Source organism: Marmota monax, unplaced genomic scaffold (genome assembly GCF_021218885.2).
Source record: "Marmota monax isolate L192 unplaced genomic scaffold, Marmota_monax_Labrador192_F-V1.1 WCK01_AAM20220418_F8-fsc00021, whole genome shotgun sequence".
Classification (NCBI taxonomy): domain Eukaryota; kingdom Metazoa; phylum Chordata; class Mammalia; order Rodentia; family Sciuridae; genus Marmota; species Marmota monax.
In genome coordinates this window covers 26,291,269-26,299,831 of record NW_026695228.1, presented here as the reverse complement: position 1 = coordinate 26,299,831, position 8,563 = coordinate 26,291,269, and the positions used below count along the sequence as shown (strand labels likewise).

Here is an 8,563-nt window from a genome sequence, read left to right as displayed (position 1 = left end):
CAATTTGCTAGGCTGAGGCAGGAGGATCCCAAGTTCAAGGCCAGCCTCAGTTTCAAAAAGGGCTGGGGATGTAGCCCAGTGGTAAAGCACCCCAAGTTCAATTCCCTGTACCCCCCTCACCCCCCCCAAAAAAAAAACAAAGCCCCCAAACAAACCAGAAACCTAGGGCATGAGGAAAAGGAAGCAGGGGTAGGGGTATTAGGGGCTGAAAGGCTACAGGATTTAAGGTTGTTTTGGCAGAGTGCTTGTTCCAGTTGAGTGACCAGATTAGAGGTCTAGAGTCGCAAGAGTCTTCACGCTTGAACAAGGTTCTGTCCCTCTCCACTTTCAGGTCCATACTCACTTATTTCCTTCACATTGAAGCCTTCCCTGGCTGCCCTATTTAAAATTCCCATGACCCTCCTAGTGTCTATCTCATGCACTGTGCATCTTACTTATTTTATCTTGCTTCTCATAGATCCTGAGCTCGACGTCCGCTGGGACACAGTAGCAGGTCCATAAATATTTGCTAAGCTAATTAACAGCACAAAGAAGGTTCTGCAGAGGAGGCTGTCACAGCAGGGCCCCACCTGGCCTCGAAGAACAGACCCTGCCGCCCCAGGCCAAGGATCAAAGCTGTTCCCAGGTCCGCCCATGGTCTGCAGGTCGACTGTCTGATCTTGGTCCAGTCTGATCATCTCTCAGCTTCACGCACAGCCCAGAGTGCCTATTTCCGAGCTTTCAGACCCTTTGCCATCACTACCTGAAGGAGCTAGGACAGCATGGGTCCCCTCCCCCAACTCCCCGGCGCCGCCGCAGTGGTGCCCGCTCCACGCATGCTCGGCTGCGTGGGGACGCGCAACGTGCGGAGGAAGAAGGGCATCGTGCGCAGGCGCAGGGCCGTCCCGGATCGAGGTGGGAGGTACGTCGGGTGCGCGTGCTTTCTCTGGGCTCCGCCCAGTTCTCTCAGCCAGGGCGGGTGCGCACGCGTACAGCGAGCGGAAGGGCGAGCAGGCGCGCGCACGAGGCCGGACAGGCGGCGGAAGCTGAGGCGTCCGCCCGTGGGGGAGGGGAAGCGGCGAGTGCGCGCGCAGCGGGGACGCGGGCGGTGTGGGGGGGCGGCCGAGACGGGCGCGCGCGCGAGGCTTCCCCTCGCTCGGCGGCGGCAGCTTCTTTGTTTCGTGAAGAGAGGCGAGACGCCCAATCTGCCCCTGGCCCCGCGCGGAGGGTTGGGGGCGGTGCCGGGAAGGCGACGGCGCTGGCAGCTCCTGGTAAGGAACGCGGGCTGAAAGTGCAGCGCGGCGCGGGGCTTGGGAGGACGGTTTGAATGGAGCCGGGGCGCCGAGGGAGGAGGGGGCCGCCGGCGCCGGGAGCGGGGCTGGGGTACGGCGGCGCCCGAGGGTCAAGAAGCCGGCCCAGCAGTCGCGCGCGCGGGGAAGGCCACAGTGTAGCGAGGCCGCGGCGGCTACAGTATCCGCGGGCCAGTGGGGTGGGGGGGCCCGGGCCGCGTGGAGGCCGCGCGTCCCCCGCGCGCGTTCTCGGCGGGGTCTCCGGACAAAGCTCGCCCCCCCTCGGCGATCCAGGGTCCCGGTCCCTCATTCGAGAGCTCTTTGGCCACTGCTCCAACAATGGCCAGGCGTCGGGGCTTTTCTGGCTACGTTGTAACGGGTCCGACCCGAATGCTGCATTTTTGGCAAGGCTGCGGTCGGGGCACGGTAGCAGACACCTCAAATGTGTACACCGTCTCCTGGACACAAACATTAGGAGCCCGCGTGGGTCTCCACAACTAAAATTTTATTAAAAATTGTATCGTTCCAGATTTTCAAGGAAAGATAAATTACTCCCCAGTCCTTTGCAGGCAGTTACTTTAAAATGTTGGCCCAAAGTGAGGGTCGATTCACGGCAAATGGGGGAGGACAGAGGGAGGAGACTGTCTGCTGTTGAAAGCATTGTTTTTCTTTTGCGTCCTTTTCCCTCCCTCGCAATTGATTTTCCAGATTAAGGCTTTTATTTTAAACCTGGTACTTTTAGGCAAATGTTATGTGCTGGTGCGGAGACACCACTCTTTATTTTTAATTTTTTTTTCCAGTGACTCCTTAGGGAAAGTAGGCAGGGAATGAGAGGAAGAGCCACTTCCCAGGAATCCAGTCTCAGTTGACAGACTGGATTGGAGTTTGACTCCTGGCGCTGTTGGTCACTTAGCTATGTGAGCTTAGGCAAGTGGCTGAATCTCTCAGAGCCTCTTTGCAGAAGGAGTATAATCTCAGAAATGGAGTTGGTGAAAGCCTGTTTCAGGGTTCCTGGCAAGTGGAACGCATTGTTGTTTTTGACTGGTCTGATCTCTCATTGTTCAACAAATACTCAAATCCTAAGAGAGTCACATGTTTGGAGGTTGGCTCCCTGAGGAGCCTCTTCAGTCTTATAGGGGACAGGCCATAAATAAGGGAACAAACTCTCTGGTCTGCCAGTCATCACAATCTGCACTATGAAAGGGCTACAGTGGATGTGCAGGGGAGACATTGGGACCTTTATTCAAAATTAGGGAGGATGCCCAGGCTTATCTTTTGACTTTCCCAGATCCCTTTGGACCAGTTACTGTTCCCCTCTCCTTATTCCCCATCTCTATGGTTCTTTCTTATGTAGCTGCCATTCCCAGTGCCATCAGAACATGGCCTATGTCTTCCTGGTTTGCTGCAGTGTACCCCGGATCTGGCACATAGTATTCCTAAGCAAACATATTTTGAACAAGGAAGGTCCTTGGGAGGATCACCTGAGTATCTGTAAAGCACTTGGCACAAAATTAATAAGCAATAAATGTTAGTTGCTGTGTGTGTATGTGTTGCTGGGTATTGATCCTAGGACCGCTCTCATACTAGGAGAGGCTCCCATGCAGCCACTACATTCCCAGTCCTGTTGATGTTTTGGAAGTTTCTAGGCCTTTGTTTCCCATCCCCTTAAGTGAAGTGTGGGGTGATTGTTTCTATGGGATGGTGGTGAGAAATCAGACCTCTTTGATTCAGTGCAGTTCTCTTAAGTCCTAGCTCTACCTCTCGAAAGGCACTTACCAGTAAGTCCACTTGTGAAACAGGTATGCCCAGGATGCCACCTCAGATGGTGGTTGTTAGAGTTGAATGAGATGATCTGGAAGTCTGGCAGCACCTGGCATATAGTGAGCACTCCCACTTTTAGAGGGAGTATTGTTTATTTTATTTATTATGTTATAAACCTATCTTTTTCTTTTGGTTCTGGGGATCAGAGCCAGGCCCTCATGCATCCTAAGTCATGTGCTCTACATGTGGGCTACATTCTCAGCCTAATAGATCAATTATTTATTTATTTTTACATTCTAGTTCTAGAGGTGGTTTTTTTTTTTTGGGGTACTGGAGATTGAACTCGGGGGCACTAAACAGCTAAGAAACATCCCCAGTCCTATTTTGTATTTTATTAAAGATAGGGTCTCACTGAGTTTCTTAGTGTCTCGCCATTGCTGAGATTGGCTTTGAACTCGAAGTCCTCCTGCCTCAGCCTCCTGAGCCAACTAGAACATTAAAAAAAATTTTTTTTAGTTGTAGGTGGATACAATATATTTATTTTATTTATTTATAAGTGGTACTGAGGCTAGAACCCAGTGCCTCACATGTACTAGGTGAATGCTTTACCACTGAGCTACAACCCTAGCCCCCACTTGAGCATTTTTTATAAGTTCTTTTTAGAAATACTTGACAGTAGAGTATATTTTGACATATTATACACACATAGAATATAAGTTATTCTAATTAGGATCCTATTCTTGTGGTTGTACATAATGTGAAGTTTCACTTGCCGTGTAGTCCTGTATGAACATGGGAAAGTTATGTTGGATAGTTTTACTGTCTTTCCTAGTTTTTCCTATTCCCATCCCCCTTCCCTTCATTCCCCTTTGTCTAATCCAATGAACTTCTATTCTTCCCTCTCCCTAAATCAACTATTTAAAAAACTAATCCCCCCGCCCCATAATTTAGAGTTCTCTTATATCCCAGAACACCCAGGCTTGATGTGCTGTAGACTATATATACACACACACATAACATTTAAAAAAAAAAACTTTCTTTAAAATCATTGCATACTTGATTAGGAAAATAATAGGTGTTCCTCTGTGTGCTATCTAAAATCATTATGTACTCAGCCCTTTTCCCCACTTTACTAGAGATTGAACCCAGGGTACTTTTCCACTGAACTGCATCTCCATGCCTTTTTATTTTTAATCTTGAGACAGGGTCTTGCTAAATTGCTGAGACTGGCCTCAAATTTGAGATCCTCTTGCCTCTACTTCCTGAGCAGCTATGATTACAAATGTGTCTACCACCACAACTGCCTAGGCACCCAGCCCTTTAGGAGACACTGATTTTGCAGGTTTTGATCAGGGGAGGTGATATCATTAAAACTGTGGTGTAGGATAGTGTAGTTGTCCCAAATTTTTTCTGTCCTTGAAAAGCACCCAACATATATGCATATTTATTTACAGATTATTTGCATATTTTTGCCACTCCTCATTGCCACTCCTTGTGGATCCTGAAAACATTGGGAGGTGACTTTAGACACATTCACTCCATGTCTTAGCCTTTTGTTGAATCTGGTAGACCAGGATGGGACTAGGTATTTTGGTGAATGTCTGCTGAAACCATTCTACCAGTGAAGACCAAAGTCCAGGGGCATTTTTTTCTCTAGGGGCTTTCAAGTCAATCAGTTGGGTTTTACTCCTGTTTCTTCAAATGACAGTCTCTGGCACATAGTAAGTCCTCAGATGTGCCAACTGTTTTTGGCCTGGTCACTGGGGCTGCCATGGCACAGATGAACCATTCAAATTGAAAGATAGAACACATCATGACTGGCGCCCCCTGGAGTAGTGCAAGAAGTGACCCAGCCACTCATTCCTTAGTCATGTAGCGAACAAATGTGCATTGAGTGCCTCTACCAGGCACTGCTGGAGATTCAGTGGGGAACAGGCAGACAAGGGATCTGTTCTGGTATGTTTACATCTAGGTCTTTATTTGCAAAGGGGGACAGTAATAGTACCCAACTTGTGGGATTATTGCAGGGACTGAACCTCAAAATTACAACTGTCAAGTGCTTATAACAGTGCCTGCACCACTGAGCTACATCTCCAGCCCTTTAAAAAAATATATATTTTATTTAGAGACAGGGTCTTGCTGAGCAAGAGTTGCTTAGGGCCTTGCTAAGTTGCTGAGGCTGGCTTTGAACTGGGGATTCTCTTGCCTCAATCTCCTGAGATACTGAGACTACTGGCATGTACCAGCATGCCTGGCCAAGCTCTGGGTTTGATCTCAGGCACCACAAAAACAAAATAAAGGGCTGGGATTGTGGCTTAGTAGCAGAATGCTTTCCTTGCACATGTGAGGCACTGGGTTTGATCCTCAGCACCACATAAAATGAATGAATAAAATAAAGATATTGTGACCATGTATAAATAAAAAAATAATAAAAAATAAAAACAGTTGGTGGCTATTATCATTTATTAGGATTTCTACATCATTCTGGTAGAATGAGATAGGTAATATATTCTTGCTTTGTTGTAATGGTTCTGATCTGTATATTTTCAAGGTTGTTGCCAATAAATCAACTCCAGTTTGTCCTAAAGTTTTTTAAATTATGCTTTGTAATCTTATTATAGGCTTTGGAAAGAAAGGGATATGTTTGGTGGTATGGCTTTTTTTTTTTAATATTTTTTTTAGTCATCAATGGATCTTTATTTTAATTATTTATATGTGGTGCTGAGAATGGAACCCAGTGCCTCACACATGCCAGGCAAGTACTCTGCCACTGAGCTGTACAACCCCAGCTCATGATGGTATGGCTTTTTAAGGATATTGAATGATTGGGCATTGTGGCTCATGCCTGTAGTCCTGGAGACTTGGGAGGCTGAAGGTGCATAAGTTTGCAGCCAGCCTCAGCAATTTAGCGAGAACATGTCTCAAAATTAAAAAAAAAAAAAAAGTAAATGTTAGTTTTTCATTTTGTATATTTTTTCTTATAACCTGTGTGTAGTGTTGGTACACTTGAGAGACTTGAAATTTCTAAATAATCAGAATAAAAGGAATGTACAAAACCTACAAAAGGAAAATAACATTGGCCTGGAATATTGGGAGTGAATGAAAGAGAACATAATCAGAATCAAGGCTGAGACCAAATTGAGCTGCAGTTGCTGTCAGTCAAGTATTAGGATCTGTAATTTCCTGGGGTTACCTCTTTGTGTGTGTGTGGTGCTGGGGATTGAACCAAGGGCCTTGTGTATCCTAGGCAAGCACTCTACCAACTGAGCTATATCCTCATCCCTGGGGTTACCTCAGCATGCTGCTGATACTAACCATCAGGACCTGGATTGGACAGGCATGTGAACTCCATCCTCCACTTTTCTTCCACTCCTCTTCTGGTATGGGAAAGGATCTTGAGGGAGAAGCCTAGATGTAGCTGGGTTTGTTGGGAGATTGCATTCACAGGGCAGAGCAGAGGAAGGGGATGCACCCTTTTCCCTCAGGGAAGGGTTTTTTTTTAAAGAAAACAGGTAGATGTTAGGAGAAATAAGCTAGCCCTGGCCCCTTCCTGTCTTTTGATCCCCAGACTGGTTTCTAGGGCTTCATTTTGAGACTTAGTTACTGTGCTTAAGGGGAATATTTTCAGTTTTTATAGGGAACATTTGTCCTTAGGAACAGCATGGGTTTTGCTCCTTTTGCATTCATTAGTTGTGTGTGTGATAAAGGAGAATGGGACCATTTCTTAATGATGGCTCTTTGGGGTTTTAAGATCTCCTTTGCCAGCTGGTCATGCCCTGCTGGCTCAGGAAGCAGGTGGCCAAATGACAGTTGTTGTCTCACTTATGACAGTGGGAGACTTGGGGGTGGAGCATCTGATGTGCACCACCCTGGCTTGCCCTGAAAGTCCCAGTACAGTGGGCTGGTGGATGATCTCATTGTGCGCTGGGAGTTGAATCTGAGTTCAGGAAGGCTGCGTGCTGTGCTGATCGCAGCCTAGACCTCAGAGCGCCCTGCAGCCCTGCCTGCCTCCCAGAACATCCTCTGGACACTCTGGCCCATTGAGTGCTACCTTTATTTGTACTTCTCGCCCTTTCAGTCCTGCAGGGCTTTCTTCCTTGTCCCTTTTGATTCTCAGCCAGAATTACTCAGGCCTCTATTCCTTCCATAAAAGGCCACCTTCTGTCACCAGTCCTGATCAAGAGGATAGAGTTGGGCCTGAATCTAGCCTACACTCTAGGGCTTGATCATTTATTTTAATTTTAATTTATTTTTTTGTTGTAGTTGGACACAACATATCTATCTATCTATCTATTTGTGGTACTAAGGATTGAACCCAGCGCCTCATGTGTGCGAGGCAAGCAAGGCATGCACTGTACCGCTGAGCCACAACACCAGCCTTGCTTGGTCATTTTTAAAAATTTGTGGACTTATTTTGCGATGGGGTCCTACTATGTTGCCCATGCTGGTCTTTATATTTCAAACTCCTGTACTCAAGTGGTCCTGCCTCAGCCTCCCTAGAAGCTGGAACTATAGGGCTAGCTGAAGCCCTGGTGCTCACCTTTGTTATTCTTTTTATTTTTTTAGTTGTAGATGGACATAGTTCGTTCGTTCCTTCCTTCCTTCCTTCCTTCCTTCCTTCCTTCCTTCCTTCCTTCCGCTGAGGTTCGAACCCAGTGCCTTATACATGCAAGGCAAGCACTCTATCACTGAGCCCCAGCTCCTCTTTATTTATTTTTATGTGGCGCTGAGGATTGAACCCAGTGCCTCATGCGTGCAAGACAGGTGCTCTACCACTGAGCCACAACCCTAGCCCTCCTCTCTTATTTTTGATTCCTCGTTCACATTCATTCCCTCAGCTTATCCAGAGAAATGGCTTTTTGTTGTTGTTGTTGTGTTTTCCTTACAGGGGATTGAACCAGGGCCTCATGCATGTTAGGCAAGTACACTACTACTGGGCTACATCCCCAGCCCCCTAACCCTTTTATTTTATTTATTTATTTATTTTAGAGAGAGAGAGAATTTTAATATTTATTTTTTAGTTTTCGGCAGACACAACATCTTTGTTTGTATGTGGTGCCGAGGATCGAACCCAGGCCGCACGCATGCCAGGCGAGTGCGCTACCGCTTGAGCCACATCCCCAGCACCACCCTTTTATTTTTTATTTAATATATATGTGTGTGTGTGTGTACACATATGTAGTTGATGGACACAATACCTTTACTTTGTTTATTTTTATGTGGTGCTGGGGATCGAACCCAGTGCCTCATGCATGCTAGGCAAGCTCTCTACTACTGAGTCACAACCAAGGCCCTTATTTTTTATATTGAGGTAGGGTCTTGCAAAGTTGCTTAGGCTGGCCTTGAAGGGTTTTTTTTTTTTGTTTTTTAATGTTTATTTTATTTTTTTTTAGTTTTTGGTGGACACAACATGTTTATTTGTATGTGGTGCTGAGGATCGAACCCAGGCTGCATGCACGCCAGGCGAGTGCGCTACCACTTGAGCCACATCCCCAGCCCTGGCCTTGAAGTTTTGGTCCTTCTGCCTTAGCCTC

The 8,563-nt window shown here is 46.8% G+C and overlaps 1 protein-coding gene across 5 annotated transcripts in view; it reads left to right on the top strand.

The window, feature by feature from the left end:
- The first annotated feature begins 1,088 nt into the window (after positions 1–1,088).
- Positions 1,089–8,563, top strand: part of Smarca4 (SWI/SNF related, matrix associated, actin dependent regulator of chromatin, subfamily a, member 4) — a 90,788-nt gene continuing 83,313 nt past the window's right edge. For 4 of the 5 annotated variants that reach the window (XM_058576800.1, XM_046436575.2, XM_046436574.2 and 1 more), the window contains exon 1: positions 1,090–1,250. The gene's annotated coding sequence lies outside the window, so the exon portion shown is untranslated. Of the gene's footprint in view, positions 1,251–8,563 lie in introns of all 5 variants that reach the window. The other variant, XM_058576801.1, reaches the window with a different exon arrangement.